An 18,250-nucleotide genomic window follows, 5' to 3' on the forward strand; every position below is an offset into this window, starting at 1 on the left:
GTTGAGAAAAAAAGGTGTGGGGAAAGGTGAGTCTTAGTTTCAATTCAACATACAAAGCTGCGAAGAACAACAAATATGTGAATTTGCATAAAATAGCTTACAGGTCATCCATCACAGTTCGGCTCTCCTGATTCTTGTGTGCAAATGCAAGTAGTTGTAAATCTTCATGCAAAGTCCTACACTATAGTAAGAATTACCAGGCTTGGGGTAGCCTAGCCTGCTGTCATTGCATCTCTGTATGTGCCTATTCTCCCTGTATATGACCATTAGTGAACTAGATGGCTCATTCCTGGCATAGAGAGTGTCAATACAGCTTCATCAGAATATGTACTGCTATCATCAGGAAAGGATCCATGCTTCTGCTGCTGCAGTCACCACTCAGGGGAAAGCAAAAATGATGTATTGCTTTTGCAGTGCTGAATGGCATCCTGGCAGTGAAGTAGTGCTTTAAGGGCACTTGTTTCTGGTGATGACGTAGGGCAAGTCTGATATTATAATCAGAAGGCCAGCTCTTCTCAAGAGACTAATCCATACATAGCCTTGCAGGGAAACAGGGAGGAGAAGTGAACTGCTGCACACACAGCAATTGGAGCATCAGGCTTCTTGCCATCCAAAAATCTCTACCATTAGCTCTTGCTAAGTGAACAGTGCTGTTGGAAAAGTACCCTGGTGTCTGAACTGACTCAAGCCTGTACGGAAAAGTACCCTGGTGTCTGAACTGACTCAAGCCTGTACTCCACAGTAATATGATGTACAAATGCAAACATGGAACCACAGCTTTAGACAGTGAGGGAAATTTAAGACAGTCACCTGTGCTCTGAAGCTAAATCTCAGATATACAAAAAAGATAATTCCAAGATAAAATCTAAGGATCAACTGGTGAAAATAGTCTTGCACATTGCCATGCTACAGGAGAGATATGGTGTGGTGGAAATGCTCTGAAGGCTGCAATAGCAGGTACAAAGTGAAGCTGACAGGAAGACTCATAGCTGTATGATCTAAGCATTAAATAGGAAAGATACAGTGTTGAAGGAAAACAGGGAAGATTTTGCTTTAATTTTGACTGGCATGATTCTTATGGATTGATGTCAGATTTGTAGATAAAGAAGAAAAAAGAGTGATTGCCAGATATGTTAGAGACTGCAAGAAGCAGAGGTGACAGTAATATCCTAGTTTGAGTAGGACTATTCTTTTTAACGGCATGCAAGAATTTGACTGTTTTTCTCCCCTTAAAGTTTACTCCTGAGAATTTATTTGGGGCAATGACAAAACAAGAAACAGTGACCTTGCATATGTGGTAGTCAGGTGAGCTAAAGCAAAGGGTATATGTTCTATTCCATGGCATCCCTTTATAAAAAAATCTCTAAAAATAACAGCTTTCAGGAAACTCTGTAAACCCTCTGCTTGTAAACCTAACCAACAACAACAAATAAAAATAATAATAATGATAATAAAAGATGGTATTTTGTCCATGACAGCATATGTAATGTGGAGTCTGTACTCTTCTTTTCAGGCAGAAGACTTTATGTTTTCATAGGTATAGGATGTAGGCTTTAGGGTTTAGGAAAGCACATCCATTTAAAGGTTGATTTTTTAAAAATCTTTCGCATCTTACTTTGAATAAAATGGTATGCAAAAGGGTAGGAGACAGACCAGGCAGTGGGGATTGATGCAGAAAAGAGCTCTGAAAGTTTCTGATGGCTACTCATGCACACAGTTGTAGATACAGCATGGTTTGTAATGAGAGACATGACACAAAGGTTCATATTAAAAAAAATACTTTCCTTTGAATTTGCCCTTTGACATATATAGCAGGTTATTAATCATATCCTTAAAATAAAAAATGTCTTGGCAGACCTAAAAAAAAAAAACAAACAACACTCATTATTTTGAGAGGCTCATTTTCAGAAGGGGCAAATTATGAATATGAAAAATGATAGATTTCAGCATGCAGATTAGGCTTCTTCTGAAAACAAAGAATCATATATGAAATATTACTTAAACTTGTGCCTCTTCAGATTTAAAATCATTTCGAAAAGAATGATATTTTATCTTAAAAATGCAGTAATTGCTCTCTCTCTTCTAATGACAGTAGCAAGAATTTTTTCTTTACAACAGTACATATCTCTGGAGGAAATGATTTCAACATCAATTCAATTTTGTACTGACTCAGTTTACAGATTTATTTAAAAAAAAGGAGGTAAGGGAAGGGAAGGGAAGGGAAGGGAAAGGAAGGGAAGGGAAGGGAAGGGAAGGGAAGGGAAGGGTATACTGTTAACAATTATGTGAAATAAAGTGATAAATAGGGTACACATTTAGTGTAGATCTATTAAATGGGGTTGCCAAAATATTTCAAATATTCTGTGGTATCATTATTATTGAGTGTTAAAGCTATAGTGCATGCAGAGTGCACTCTGCTCCAGCCAAATATTGTATGTCTATCAAAAGAGAAGATTTTTGGGGTGCGTAAATACTATTATGATAGTGTGAATCAATGCAAACAAAGTTTTAACCCTTAGAAACTTAGATACATCCTTTAGTAGGACTAATTTATTAATTTGAAATAGAGAAATAAATGTAAACATCTCCAGCTGCTAGGATCTGGACTGCAGCTCTTAACCATGCATTAGAAAGTGCTAGATATTACCCTTTGATAAATCTACATTTATAGAAGAAATGAAGAATTAATTTTTCACCTACTAGAGCGTTGTAAGAATCCTAAATTATCAGTATCTACATACTAGCATTATGGTTTAAGTACTCTAAGTGACCAGCAAAAGGTGAGATAAATAAACTATTACTGCAGTTCTCAAAGCCTTTGAAACCCTAACTTCTTTTCCATGATCTTTATGTTAGCATTGGACAGGTGTGTCTGAGTTAATGTAAATAAATAAATAAATAAATTAGACCTAAATATGTAAGCAAACTCATTCAACGTTCTTCAAATGCCTGAGAGGAAATATTTTTCAAAAATAGCAGGTGAGAGCTGAATTCCTGGCACCTTGACTGCAAGGAAGAATCTTAGTTGAACATTAATAGTATAAATGAGACTCCTTACATAAACAAGAGTTCATGAAAATAAAAGCTTTTGAAAGAAAAAAAAAATGAAAAAAAAGTGGACCTGGCATATGTTACATTAAAGAAGAACTAGTTAATAAGAAGTTGTCACATGAAGTTGTTCTGTGAGCTTTTTTGAAAACAAGAAAATTTCTTCCAGTTTTTGTCCAAGTAGTTATTCCAACATGCTTGTTAAATACTACTTATCCTTAGAAATCTGTCATCAACGCTTTTCTCAGTAAGTATGTATTCCACCCCTTCCTTCCAATTTCCTCCACATAAATAATAGCAAAGGAAAGAATTAAGATTCTCTCTGTCATGGATGGGTGTGTAACTCCATTTCTTTAGAAGCAGACTTCCATCACACCATACAAATTAACCATTCCACAGGATGTTTAAAACATTTGATAGAGGCCCTGTAAAGTCTCGACCTGCTGTGAAATGTGTTTTTGTAAAAATGGTAATAAAAGGGTTCCATATTTTTCGCATTTCTGCTTTCCAAATGTAAATAGATCAGGTCTGAAAGAGTGAAGAATTTTGCTGCTTTTAGCTTTTCCAAAATGTACAGGTAAGTACATTCTTGCACTCAAGGGAGTTTCTGTTTCTCAATACACACTACCACCATAACTGATATGTGCTTAGTTTTTTCATGCTGTATGAATCAGAATAATATCCAGATTTGCAATCAGTGAAAACTTGAATAATGTAGAACTCAGATGTGATACAGAACTTGAAGAGCAAAATTTTGAGTCAAGAATAGAAAATTTTTATTCAAAAGTATAGTTGCATTGTAAAATATCTCTTCTTCAATTTACAATATTTATAGTAACAGAATAAAGTTGTGTACTTTCTGCTTAGTGCCAAGTTCATTTCTCTGAAATGCACTTAACATTTGAGAAATGTTACATCGAGTTACAGCGAGTAACAATGCTGTTAATATTTTTGTGAAAGGGTGTTTCTTAGAGCATTATAGAAACACAAAGAAAAGGCAGTCAGGAAAATAACTTGGTATTATTTAGATGATGACTTATTGAAAAGATTAGCGTAAGTATTCCATCCACTTACTAACAATCTGAGAAATGTTTAAAAAATAATGCATTTTCACGTAGACGTTTCATCCAAAAGATAAGCTTGGTCAGTGGTTTTGCCAAGCATTGGCAAAGAAACATAAATTAAAAAGAAGTTAGTATGTTAGCAAGATACAGTCATATTGACCCCCTTTCTTATCCACCCTCAACAAGGCTTTCATCAGCTCCTATCTCATTTCCTGTAACATCCTTTCCCCTGATTAATTTGTTTTTTCCCACTCAAGTCTTCCCAGAATACTGTTGCAAAATTCATTACCACATCATTTTTGAATCCCTACACTAGTTCTTCCCTCTCTGTCACGTCCTCTATGAAGTGGGGCCTGTGTAATTTTACATTTCACATTGATATCTGGGACAACAGTATTATCTAATTATAGAAAGATTAAAATGTTCTCTGAAACAGATAGAACTGACCTTCTGGTATCTGGTTAATTTTGAGATAGTATTTGTGAACTGTGTTAGCTCATTCTAACCTTTTTCTGTTGGTTCATATTTGCAATTCACACTTCATAAATTTATGGACTTTGAACTTGTGTTTTTAAAACCACAGCCTTGAAATAATACATTACAAAACAACTTCCACTGCCTTTGCATGTTTCAGATTTCTGTACGAAATTTCATAAGGTAAATAGCTTTACTAGCTTGTTTTCTAAGAATCTTTTTATCAACGACTTTTTCTAAAAAACTGTCATTATAATTATATTTAAATAAATATATATATTTATGTTATAAATACTGATATAAATACTATGTTGTCTGAGGTCATATGCCATGAATTAATCTTTCAATTTTTTTCAAATTTTGAATGATTTTTCTTTTGATTCTAATGGGAAATCACCTCTATCCCCTCTCTCTTTCTCTGCATATAGATATGAACGTACAGATACGCACATACGTATGCACAGAGTGTATATATATACATATAATATATACACACACACATAAAATATAGAAGCTAATTACATACTACCCAAAGTACTATAGACTGCTGCTTGTGCTATCAAATTCCAGACATTGTTTCATGCTAATCATAATTTTTAGAATAAAGGTTTTGGGCTTGGTTACATTACAGGATCTAGGTCAGTAAGTTCTGTTCTTTTCCTGAAGACGTGTTTCCACTTGGAAGTATATGACAGCACTGCTCTGATTTGTTCTGCTACAGAAGCTTAAAGCTTAAAGCTTAAATTGCCAGGTAATTTGCAAAATGGAAAAACTTTATTTGCATATATTTTATATATTGCAAATCACCTGGCAATTTAAGCTTTAGAAATTGTTTAAATATTTTTAAAGATTCCTTTGGGTTAAAAGAGATTCAAGAAAAAAAAAAAAAAAAGAGATAAAAAAGCCCAACTAAATTCCATTTACAGCCCTGGAACTCTCTAGGCCATTTAATTGGTAATAATATTTTCCCATTTACATCATAGTAAGTAATTGTGATTCCATATTTCATTGAAACAGATCCTCCTTCTTCAGAATATTAATGCCAAAATATCTAAATTTATTATCTATACATTTTAGAAGTTATTTGTCACCCTTTAGTGTTTTCAGATACCACACTGTATCTGTGGCTTATAGTAAAGTAGTTCATACTCTCAATTCTTAAAAAATAAAAATTAAAAATACAATAATCCTTTCCAGCTTTAATATGTATGTTGCATGAAAAACATAATGTCATAAGCATTTAAGGAAATCTTATTTTCTGTTTCCAACAGGTAAATACCTCAGCTGCTTCTGTGTCCCCTAACAACTGTGCTATGGCTTTATAATTAAAACAAATAGTAAGTATGTTAAGAAATGTCTATGTCTTTTTCTTCTGTATAATATTATTTGTCGTGGTTTTGCTACTGTTTTCCAAACAACTAAAGAATTATTTAAAGTTCATTCCTGAACAATTTTTTTGTTTGCCAAAACAATTTTCTTTCATATTCTGAACAAGATAGGAATTCTTGACCAGCCTGAGTATTCTTTCTCCTTAGATGAAATGTAGTTTTCTTTTTCCATAGTTCTAGATATCTGTGTCTCATGTAAATATGTTGTCTTGCACACAGGCCTTCTTTTCTAAATCTGTTTTCCTTTTTTGCACCAGTTATATATATATATATATATTTATTTATTTATTTATTTTTTCTTTTTTTCTGAATGCCATTTTTTGGATGAAAAATATTCCTTAAAGAAAAAGGCTTACAAGTTGTTGTAGCTAAGGAGTCTTCATCTGATTCATATATCAAAGCTATGTTTGTCTGATAGAATGCTGTGGTTTAACTCAGCAGGCAGCTAAACATCACACAGCCATTCACTACTCTCCACAGTGGGATGGGGGAAAGAATCAGAAAACAAAAAAAAAAAAAAGAAAAGGAAAGAAAAAAAGATGTAAACTCATGGATTGAGATGAAGACAGTTTAATAAGACAGAAAAGAAGGGGGGGGGGAGTTATAATCATAATATACAAAGAAAATGATGCACAATGCAATCACTCACCACCTGCTCACCATTGCCCACCCAGACCCCAAGCAACAGAAGCCCCGCAGGCCAACTCCCCCCGTTCCTATTGTCCAGCATGACACCGTGTGGTATGGGACACCCGTCTGGCCCCCTTGGGCCAGCTGTCCTGGCTGTGCCCCCTCCCAGCTCCTTGTGCACCCCCAGCCTCCTCGCTGGCAGGGCAGCATGAGAAGCTGAAAAGGCCTTGACTTAGTGTAAGCACTGCTCAGCAACAACTGAAACATCAGTGTGTTAGCAACATTATTCTTATCTGAAGCAAAGCACCATGCCAGTTACTCAGAAGAAAATTAATTCTATCCCAGCTGAAACCAAGACACGCAAGAAACTTAATAAGCACTTTATTTCACTTCAAGATCAGAGCACATATATTTACTAATACACTTGCCTGTATGAAAAGGTAGTATCTGAAAATGTAATCATCAGATTGAGGATCCTTTGAGGATATTTGAGATTCTTTTATTTCTTTTTTGCTATTGGATTGTGTATTCCCTCTTTTTTGTTACATATCTAAACAGACATTGCCAGCCTCTCAACTATGCTGGCTTCCAGGCCTCTAGTCTCCGCTGGAATCCATTTGAAAAATTCCATTAAACTATGTTAGTTCTTGTGTATATTTGGGCAGGGCTTAAGTTTTGATAAATGGTAAGAGGTCAGAGAAAGGCTGGCTCTTACTGCACATTCTAAAATGTTTGGATATCGAATATGTACGAATGCTGAGTGTAAGTTTGACCCTTCATGACATTTAAAGTGAATTGCCATTAAAATACATATATAAGTACTCTGAAGATACCATATTAGTATCTTAATAGTTTCAGTAAAATATTAGGTAGACAATGTCAAAATTTCACGTTTAAGTATTTGGAAGGTCCTTTGTCTGAAAATACCTCATGAAGAGATAAAAAAGCCACTTTATCACTTCTAGATTCTTTTCATGTAGCCCTGTACTTCGTGTTTTATAGAGCAATGTTTCTTTTCTAGCCATTTGTTGCTTCAAGTAAAATTTTAGTTTTGCAGTGTGTACTAAGTATTTTCTTGTAGCATGACCCTTTAAGAACTGTAACCACATTAGTTTTATATTACAGGTTAGGAATAAAATGAGATTTCACAGAATCACGAAACGGCTGAGGTTGGAAGGGACCTCTGAAGGTCATCTGGTCCAACCCCCCTGCTCAAGCTGGGAGCAGATGGTCCAGGACTACATCCAGATGTCTTCTGAGTATGTCCAAGAAAGGTGACTCCACAACCTCCCGGGGAAACCTGTTTTGGTGCTTCATCACCCACAAAAAAACAAGTGCTTCCGGATGTTCAAATGAACTCTTGTGTTCTGATTGTGCCCATTACCTCTTGTCCTGTCAATGGACAGCACTGAAAAGAACCTGGATCTGTCCTCTTAGCACCTGCCTTTCAGGTTTTTGTATATGTGGTTAAGATCATCCCTGAGCCTCCTTTTCTCCATGCTGAGCAGACGCATCTCTCTCAGCCTTTCCTCACAGGAGAGCTGCCACAGTCCCTTCACCATTTTTGTGGCCCTACGTTGGACCTTCCCCACTACGTCCATGTATCTCTTGTGCTGGGAGGCCCAGAAGTGGACACAGAAGTCCAGGTATGGCCTCACCATTGCAGAGTAGAGAGAGGGGAAGGGTCACCTCTTTTGACCTGCTGGCAATACAGTACTTTGCATGTCTCCTTGATGAACTTCACGAGGTTCATGAGGTACAAATAAGCAGCTATACTGAGTACCGGTGAACTGAAAGGCCTTTCTACTCAGCTGACAAAACTTTGGTCTGTCACATTGGAGACACGGTGTCTAGTCTCACAGTCTCACCTCTTAGAGTGTGCTGGTTACTTTATTTGTTAAGTGAAAGAACATTGTTACTTTCTAGGGAAGAAAAAAAAAAGACTACAAGGTGCTCAGATCATTAGAGATCACCATTAGATGTGATGACTGAGCTCATGTCTCTCATTGTGGTACTTCCCTTCCATAACAATGAGCAAGTTACAGTATTAGTAGATGCTGACCAGTAAGAGCTCTGAGTCTGGGTAACTATACAGCTTTAGTATAAAGATGACCTTACGAACAACAAAAAGGAGAGCTTGTGAGTGGAGAAGAAAGATCTGTTGATTTCTCAGTCTGACTTCTCACCAGATTGATTCTCACAAGGAACCTGTCGCTCTAAGCACAAGTGCTTTGGAAGGTTGTCACATTTCAGAATATTTTAAAGTGTTGGCAAAAACAGGACAAATGAATGCTGGCTACTAATAAACCCTTTTTCTAAACCTAATGAGCAAAGCCATATCAATTGTAAAAGAGCTTTAGCTAGTTCAAGAGCAAACACGTTTTAAAATAGCTAACTGAAAAAGTTCCTCACGCAGACCTAATTTGAATGGGAAGCTATCAATAAACAAAAGGCACAGCTCAGCAAAGTTTTCAATAATAACATAAAACGCTGGGAAGAGAGTGAATTACACTGTTGTCTGTTACTTACTATTTTTGAAGCATGAGTTACTATCTGGAGTACTTACTTCATAATTGGAGTAATAAAATCTTTTTTCCTGCTTCCCAGGGGAGTAGTATTTATTGTCTAATAATAAAAAGCCAATTCCTGTAGAAATGGACAGGTGAGAGAAAAAGGAAAAAAACAGTTGGTTAAAGAATCACTTTTCTGAAGAGCATGCCTGACTTTGTGAAGAGCAAACATCTATTTCCGTCCTTGTGTGTCTCATTACACAACATCTGGCATGCTTTAGAGGCTAGGCCTGTGTAAACAAAACTCCCATTGTCTTCAGTGACAAACCGGAATACTTAAACTTGGCTTTTAAACGATTTGCTTTAATACTGCACTATAACTGTGCAACATTAAGCTATATATTCAGCAATGTTTCTACAGACCTCTAGGGAAACAAACAAGCAAACAAACAAACAAAAAACCTTCTGAAATTGGTCAAAGAAAAAAAAAATATTAAGATACCAAATATTCATAAGTGAAAATGAAAATAATCCAAACATAAGTGATTAAAGCTAAATGACACTCCACATGCTTAACTGAGACATCCTTTGTTTGTATGAATAGTCCACCAAGACAGGAGAATTAATGAAATGATGAAAGAGTACTGACACAAAAAAAGGATTACAAGTCAGGCCTTTAGTCTGAACCTTTAGCCATTTTGCAGCAAAGAGGAAACCAGAATGTAGATCTTTTTTTTTTTTTTTTTTTTTTTTTCCTATTTTTAAGAAAGGCAGAGTAGGCAAAAAATACATTTAAACCTAATGTAAAATCATGAAGTGACGTATGAGTAAATAACCTTATATAGCTTATCCATACTTTAAGGTGGAGAAAACAAGTATTTTCAATGCCAAAGTGTAAACAATTAAATGAAGAACTATGTCATATCAGTAGTTGTTATATTGTGGATATTACTAAGTACTACTAAATAATACTATTGCCAGAAGAATTAATATTTAAAGAGAATAAACGTTAATATTTAATAAAACATGTTTAATAAAAAATGAGTATTATGTGTGAGGAATAAACTGTCAATTAAAGCTATTTCCTAAAATGTAAAGTTAAAGGAAAATGTATAAATGCAAAATGATGTAGAAACAACTTGTTTCTACAATGTCAGTGGTTATTTGTGTTGTATACAACTAGAGTTATAATGCCATTGGTGTATCTTGAGAACCAAAGAAATACAATAGCTGAACACAATAATGCAAAAACAATTGTCTGTGTTGAATTAAAGTCCAAGAATAAAATCTGAATACAATCTTATAATGTATTAAAATAATAATAGTAATTAAAAAAAATATCAATTATCCTGTTGCACTTGCTCTAAACAAGGAAGAACCTGGACAAAGAATCTCAATATTACTAAGAAAACAAGCTTACTGTTTTATATATCTTTATATGAAGTTTGAAGAGCCTATTTTTGGATTGCATACTCAGTTGTGGTAGTACAGACTATAGTCTGAAAATAACAGAACTTGTGAGGCTGCCCCATATATTAATGTCTTGATATGAAAGTAAAAAAAAAAAAAAAAAAAAAAGTAAAAAAAATAACTTGAAAAATCAGTTTTGTACTACCATCCAAAACTGAAGAAATGTGGGCACATGTTGCATTTAGTTTCTATTTCTGACTGGCATAGAAAGTGTTTGTAATTATTAAATTGTACTATTGATACCCTTGCGGGGTTCTAAAAATAAGAAAATAAGAAATGTGGAAGATTTGCATACTAGGACAATTGTATTTCCCCTAAATTTCTTTGGTCCATTTTTTTAGGGCTTTGTATGGATTAGGGATTGTTTTGATACAATTTTAATAATGAAGATCTATATTACTGCAGTCTATTATTTATAATAATATTTAACCCTTCTCTGCTCCAGAACAAAAGCTTGCCTTAAAAACAGTGAGATTTCAATAACAGGAAAAGAGGTTTTCTAATATCTATTTTAATTTCCTAACTTACAATTAACACTTTTATTATATTTTAAAGCTTTTCTGCAGCCATGAGAGACTGAAAATTTAAAGTCAAGATTCCCATATGTCCAAATTCATCTAGCAGTTTATGTTATTTTTTCTAGTTCATATTAAATACTCACTTCTGTTGCTTCATATCTCATCCTGTTTTCATATCACTCCTGCAATTAAGTAACTGCTTAAAGTAAAGTAAAAAAAAAAAAAAAAAAAAAGTTCAGTACTCCTTTATATTACTTACATATTTTTAAAAGAACAACAGAAATACAAATCAGGTGGGTCCAAAGATGACAAACGAAGCAATGAAAGATAAGGCATCCAATAGTAATTACAGTAAGTGACTAAACTGAAAATTATTAGAATAAATATCTCATTATGCATTTTGACTTGCCTGTCTTGCTTAGATGGAGATGTCTCACAGCTTTGCTGTAATTTAGCTTTAATAATATGTCTATTAGGTAGAGATGCCTGTTGAACACACAAGCATTATTTATATAATGACACTTCAGTAGTGAATTAACTTTCTCCTGTGCAATTAAGTAGCTGTCCATCACATTGCTGAGCTTACTAAATTGTCTTTCAGTATCTTCATTATTACATATTAGCCACCCACATTAATTGCTCAGGCAGACCATACAGTGACTCCTTTCCAGGATGAGGGTTGAGTCCTTTACATACAGTAAAGCTGATAGTATTGCTGAGGAGGGAAGGGATGGTGATAGCTGTACTCAAAAAATCCCAGGAAAAGTAACTTTTAGTCTTATAAAGGACAAAGGTAGTTATTTGCCTTGTACAGCAATAAAATGTTATGTTGGTGTAATGGTGTTTTGCATATACAACCATCTCAAATATAGGTATACTCATTCGTAGATAGAGGTCTGCAAGGTCTATACTCTGTTTCAGATTTAAGTTAGATTCAGATTCATTCTGTTTTGGGATGGAGGACAGGGATGGTTTCTTCATGTTCTTCTATGTCATTTATACTAAATGTGTGTTTTCTAAAAACAGAAAATCACAGAATCACAGAAATTAAAGGTCAAATGTAATTGTGAAATCGATGATTTAGATCTCCCACATAACATGGGCCATAAACTTTGTCTGGTTAACCCAGGTTTGAACCAAACAATCTGAGTGTATTGAAAAAAACAAACATCTGATGTTCATCTGAATATACTTGTTTGTTCCAATGACTATCCACCTTAATTATTATGGATGAATACCTTATTTCTATTTCTATGACTTTAAATTCAAAGTTTTGTTCTTGTGCTTCCTCTGGATAACTTAATATTTCATTAACTTAAATCTTCCCACTCTGTTCAAGTACATCCTTATAAGGTCATCTTTCATCTTTCTTTTGATAACCAGTCAAATTGCACAGAAAAAGTTGCCTTCTGTAAGGCTTTCTTAATAGGTTTTGGAAAACTTTTTATGTGTCTCTTTCATACCCTTTCTTGTTAATCAGTATTTTTTATAACAATAGTTTAATGATTGTAGTCCTGTAGCTTATACTTTCAACAACTTTTTTGGAAAGTGGCTTAGGGCTCCAGAGAACTTGAACATTGCATTTCCACACAGGTTATATAACTAAGTATTTGTCTTCTCAGTTCTGTGCTTTCCCTTGGTCATGGGATTTAATGGTAAAATTACCTGCCTTTCTTCCTCTTCAACTTATTTTCATGACTACTGAAGTCTACAGTAACTTGCATGATCCAGCAGGTCTTCAGGTAGATGGTCAAATAGATATCTTAAGGAGAAACTTGCCTTGCAGAACCAAAACCTTGCCCAACCTTGCCCATTTCTTTTTGGATGGGATTAATTTAACCAAATGAACCTGTCTACAGTGACAGGTACCTCCACATCTGAACTACTTAAACAAGATACCATTTATAGAACTAGAACTAGGGTGCTATACATCTGAACAAGCAGATGTGTACTTTAGAACAAAACTCTTTGGTCTCCAGTAATAAACCCTATTGTTCGCATTTTGATTCCATCTTAGTGTATGTTGATTCATTTGCTTTCTCTGATATTCTTCCAAATAAGAAATCATCGGTGATGATCTCTAGGCTTTTTCTAGAACAGCTTAGAAATCTCCTGTGGCAGCTCTGGAAATCTGAAAATCCACCTTAATTTTAAGAACGCTCTCTCTCTTCAATTTTTGTGTACTTTTACTGGTGTTGAGGTCTGTTTCATAACCACTAAAATCAAAATTGCTACTGTCTCTGAAACAACTTTTCTTTTTAATATTATGTTATTTGGTAGCTATCTGATCTGCTGCATAGCTCATGAAAATGTTTTCTCAGAAGTATCATCATTTGGCACACTCTTCTGTGCACTGATTATCTTTCTGGGGGCTATTTACAAATTAAATATTATATTTCAAAAAGTTTTGCCAGGCTGATTGAAATCTATCTTTCATTTAATTATTACTGTTCAAATAAAATATGAAAACTATTTTAATGTATTCTAATCAGTAAAAACATTCAAGGAATTTAGTTTCTGAATTAAATAGCATTTATTGTTTTTCAGGATTTGCAATATGGAGATATTAATTTAGAGTGACAGAGGCATCTACATTCTCCTTATTGGATAGAATTGCATTTTTCCAAAGCCAGTATTCATAGAGAGATTAGGCACTGTTAATATATGCATTTAAAAAACAAATTACTACAGTACCTGTGGAAATTTTAAGATAAATTAAAACACAAATCAAGGAAAGAATTTGCCACAGAATATGCACAATAGAATTACTTAATTAAGTAGGAAGAGAAAAAAATCCCCCTATTGCTCCTTTTAAACAACAGCCTAAATGGGATTTGCCAGTTACTGAATTAGTTTTAAAGCTTGTTCAATGGGATTAAGCTTTCACTTTTTTTTAAGTGCAACAAAATTCTACTCAAGCATAATTTGGTCGAAGTGAATTGCAGAATGGCAGTCCTGGAAGAGCAGCAGTAAGCTTCATTCTCAAAGAAACATATCCAAAAATTTTAGATTGGTGCAAATCACATAGTAGCATGGAAAAACAACCAAATTTAACTTCGTGGCACATGTGTCATTTAAACTCTTGCAAAATATAGCCATCTCCATGAATTTCACATTTTGCCACAGCAAAGAGAACAAATGTTCATTTGAGTCATATGTTTGGAGACTGGGTATTAAAACTAATAGCCAAAAGTTCTGAGTGATTTTTACTTTCCCAGCCAAAGTTGCTAGAACAGTTCAGCCAGCTTATTCCACGCTTTCATAAAGGTACTTCAGGGACAATCTAAATCCATGAAATTAAAAGACAGAAAAAGTTTATTTTCACTTTAAGTTCCTCACTTCTAAACTCCATCTAGGTACTGTTTTAATATCCAAAAAGAGGTGTCCAGTAATCTATAAGAAATTCCTGGAAACTTAGCAGAACACAAATTTACCAACACTATTAGCAGTTGGAGCTGTTGACCAAAAATTTTCACGAGCCCAATTTTGACTACAGTTTGATTCTCTCTGTGCAAAATGCACTGAATTATTCTATGGGCATTTTCCCCATATATTAGTATCCATCACGAAAACCATCTTTCCTCATATAATAATAGTTCAATTAAACCTCTCTGGTTCTATATAGAAAGCCTTGGGCACTTCCCAGTTGGATCTAATAGGAACAAAATCAAGAGTTTTTCTATCTCTCTGCCTCTAGTGCGGTAGACAATTAGCACTTCTCTTGAAAATCTCAGAGAAAAGTAAAAAATCCTAATAAAGATTTACATGCCCAGATATATTTATGTGGGATAATATGTTATATATTCCATGCTGTCTACATAGCCTCCTTCAAGAACATTAGAAAAACTATGATGAACTGTATTCCTACACCAATCCTGAATCATATATGCCCAGGGAACACATGATTGCTAAATCTAGCAAAAAAAGATAAAATAGAAGACAGAGTCTAAGGCTGAAATGACATGAATTCATCTTCAAATACACTGAATTTTAACAAGAGTAATCAGATATGTCAACCTAAGGGATTGTTTGTCATTACATCATGAAGATATAATGTTCTCCTAAATGAGAGTCACAGGACAGAACAGTTTTCATGTGAAATAGGAGTCAATATATATTTTATAATTTGGCTTGTGGAAGAGACCACATCATAAAACACGTTCTTTCTGGAGTTAACTGATTCTACAACTCAAAATTCTGTATATGGTACTCTCTCTGAATAGTAAGGAATAGATTGTTGAGCAATTGATGCCCTGGCTATGAGATAATTTCTCTGGAGAAAAGGAAAGAGAACAGATTAAATGGAGCCAACAATGGGGAAAAAAAAATAGAGAGAGATTTACAGCTCAGCTTAATTAAAATAAGGAATAGGTAAAAGGCCATATCAAGTCTCCATTTCATAATAAAAAGACTATCCCGAGCCATATAAGCAATTATTTTAATTAAACATTTGAGTCTACATGGTGCTAAAATAGCCATTTATATGAGGAATTACAGTTTTATTAAGTTTTCACAGCTGTCTTCATAGTCACTGGATAACTACCGTTAGCAATACACCACTATTAAATTATATTTTCACTGCTAATGTCCTATTTTACCCTCACTTAATGAGATTAAATTTCAGAAAAATATAAAGAATATAGTTTAAAAGAAAGTTTAGAAAATATTCACATTTTAATAATAGCTGGAATTATTTTTCAAGCTTAGCTCTGTTCTGTAATATGTCTAACAATACCCAATGCCTCAACTCTGTTCTATGTTTTTTCATATATTTGTATTCTAAACCACTAAAAACTATGGAATTTGTAGCATTAAAAATCATACGCCCTATTCTAAGTTAGCGGGTGTTGAGTTTTTTAGTGATCTTTAGTGATCTTTAGATTTTTTACTGTCTTTAGTGAGGTTTAGTCTTATAGTAAATTTAGTGATTTAATGGTTTTTTTTTTTTTTTTTTTTTTTTTAGTGAACACAATTCGTCATCTTATTATTTCCCACTGTTTCTGCAAGCATTTTTTAAACTTTTTGTCTGGTACATTTGTGTTTTGGTGTAACCTGGCAGGCAACTCAGCACCACAGAACCATTTGCTCATTCCCCTCTCCACAGTGGGCTGCTGTAGAGAATCAGGCAAAAACAAAAGTAAAACTTACGGGTTGAGATAAAGACAGTTTAAAAGGAAAGAGTGGGGGTGCAGGAAGGAATGTACAAAGAATATACAAAGCAAGTGATGCACAATGCAGCTCGCCACCAATGCCCACCCAGACCCCAAGCAACAGAAGCCCCGCAGGCCAACTCCCCCGTTCCTATTGTCCAGCATGACACCGTGTGGTATGGACATCTCTTTGGCCAGCCTGGGCCAGCTGTCCTGGCTGTGTCCCCTCCCAGCTCCTTGTGCACCCCCAGCCTCCTCGCTGGCAGGGCAGCACAAGAAGCAGAAGAGTCCTTGACTCAGGGTAAGCACTGCTCAACGACTAAAACATCGGTGTGTTAGCAGTATTATTCTCATCCTAAATCCAAAACACAGCACCATGCCAGTTAGTCAGAAGGAAATTAACTCTATCCCAGATGAAACCAGGACAATTTTGGGTAGTCAAACAGGAACCCTAGTCCAACTCAGAAATCTAAACTTGCCTGGTTTTGACACTTCGTATTTTAACTTTTTTGTGCTTTAGTTTCTTGCTGAAATTCATTGCATTTGATATTTATTGCCTAAGTATATTGCAATTACGTTCTTGACAAAAACTAACTGTGCACCACAGGCAAGCTGAAGTTTATATATATTCATAACCTGTAGTTGAAGTATTGCTCCGTGGGCTGCTGTGTTTCAGCGCTTGACTGCACTGTCCTTGAGGCTGCTATAGCTCTATGTAGTGAAGGGCCAGGAGGCCAGCCAAGCACTGAAACCTGCTGCTAAAAACATGGTAAGCGGGTCAGTCAGGATGAGAAGCCAGCAAAAAGGACTACTGCCAAAACTGTTCTGCGGGTCAGTGCTCATGGAAGAAGTCTGTAACCAGAAATTTGTATCACAGTAGCACTGGAGCCCCACTGCTTCTTGGGGGCAGGACAGGGGGTGTCTGTGGTCTCTCTGTTTCTCACCCAGCCATTTCTGGCTGGTAAGAAAGGCAGATCATTTAAAGTCACACCCAGCTCCTACAGGCTAGACTGGTTTTGCTTAGCACAGGCTCTTTACTTGTCAAGCCTGTAGTAAGTCTAACTAACTGAAGTTTCTAGCAACTCACCCCAAGGCAGTTGGTTATGGTCCTTTACTGCCCAAACCTGTCTCTGTCTGTTCTTTCCGCTTAAACTCCTACATTATTAAGAGTGTATTAATAAAATCTGTTTGGATTGTTCATCTTCAGGATTTTCTTAAGAAATAAGTGAATTAGGAAGTATAAATTGCAGGCATGTTTTTGTTATTTGTTTTGTTTTGTTTTCGTTATTGTTCCATAGGTGATTTAACACGAGAAAATGTGACTCTTTTACATTTAAAGTGCTATATTTGCATGAAGGAAGTTATTAAATTAACCTAAATACCTAGTGTTGTAATGTATGCAGTGAAAATTTTCATACAAATGCAAATTTAACTAATGAGCTAATGATATCTTCCTCATACAGGATTTGAACTTTTATTATGTCTGTCTTCGTGCTCTTATTGGTGTGAAGTAGTGGGATAAAATCAAAGATTTCTGAGGGTATTGTAAAATACACTATTTCAATCAATACTTCTTCACTTTCAACTGTAGCATCCTGAACACCTGTTGAAATCCAGTGAATGGCTGGCACACAAATGAGTGATATAAGGACCAAGAAAAGATTTTTTATTATTATTATTTTTATTTATTTATTTTGCACATGTGAGACTACAATTAAAGATCATCTCTGTGGCAGGGGTTATGTACTTAAAGCATCAAACCTATGAGTAGAATTGAATGGATACAATTCCGTACCAAGACATTTGAGGAAAATACAGTGTACAGTGGATACAGGAATCTGCCAGTTTTCGCAGTGACTGAGGAGTATCATAAAATAACTGCATATCCTGATGCTGTCAGTATTGGAAGGCTACTACACAGGAAAGTTAGGTTCATCACATAAATGAAGCAGAACAGAGGAATATTTTCACAGGATTTCAGAAGATTAATGGCAAGTA

General features: G+C 35.0%; 1 long non-coding RNA gene across 1 annotated transcript; it reads left to right on the forward strand.

The window, feature by feature from the left end:
* The first annotated feature begins 3,567 nt into the window (after positions 1 to 3,567).
* On the forward strand, positions 3,568 to 17,973 carry LOC308185414. Its single transcript, XR_013943352.1, has 3 exons — positions 3,568 to 3,625; positions 5,858 to 5,923; positions 7,730 to 17,973. It is a non-coding gene; the product is annotated as an uncharacterized lncRNA (long non-coding RNA).
* Positions 17,974 to 18,250: the final 277 nt, after the last annotated feature.

The sequence above is a fragment of the Anser brachyrhynchus genome, assembly GCF_964034855.1.
Source record: "Anser brachyrhynchus genome assembly, chromosome: Z".
NCBI classification, from domain to species: domain Eukaryota; kingdom Metazoa; phylum Chordata; class Aves; order Anseriformes; family Anatidae; genus Anser; species Anser brachyrhynchus.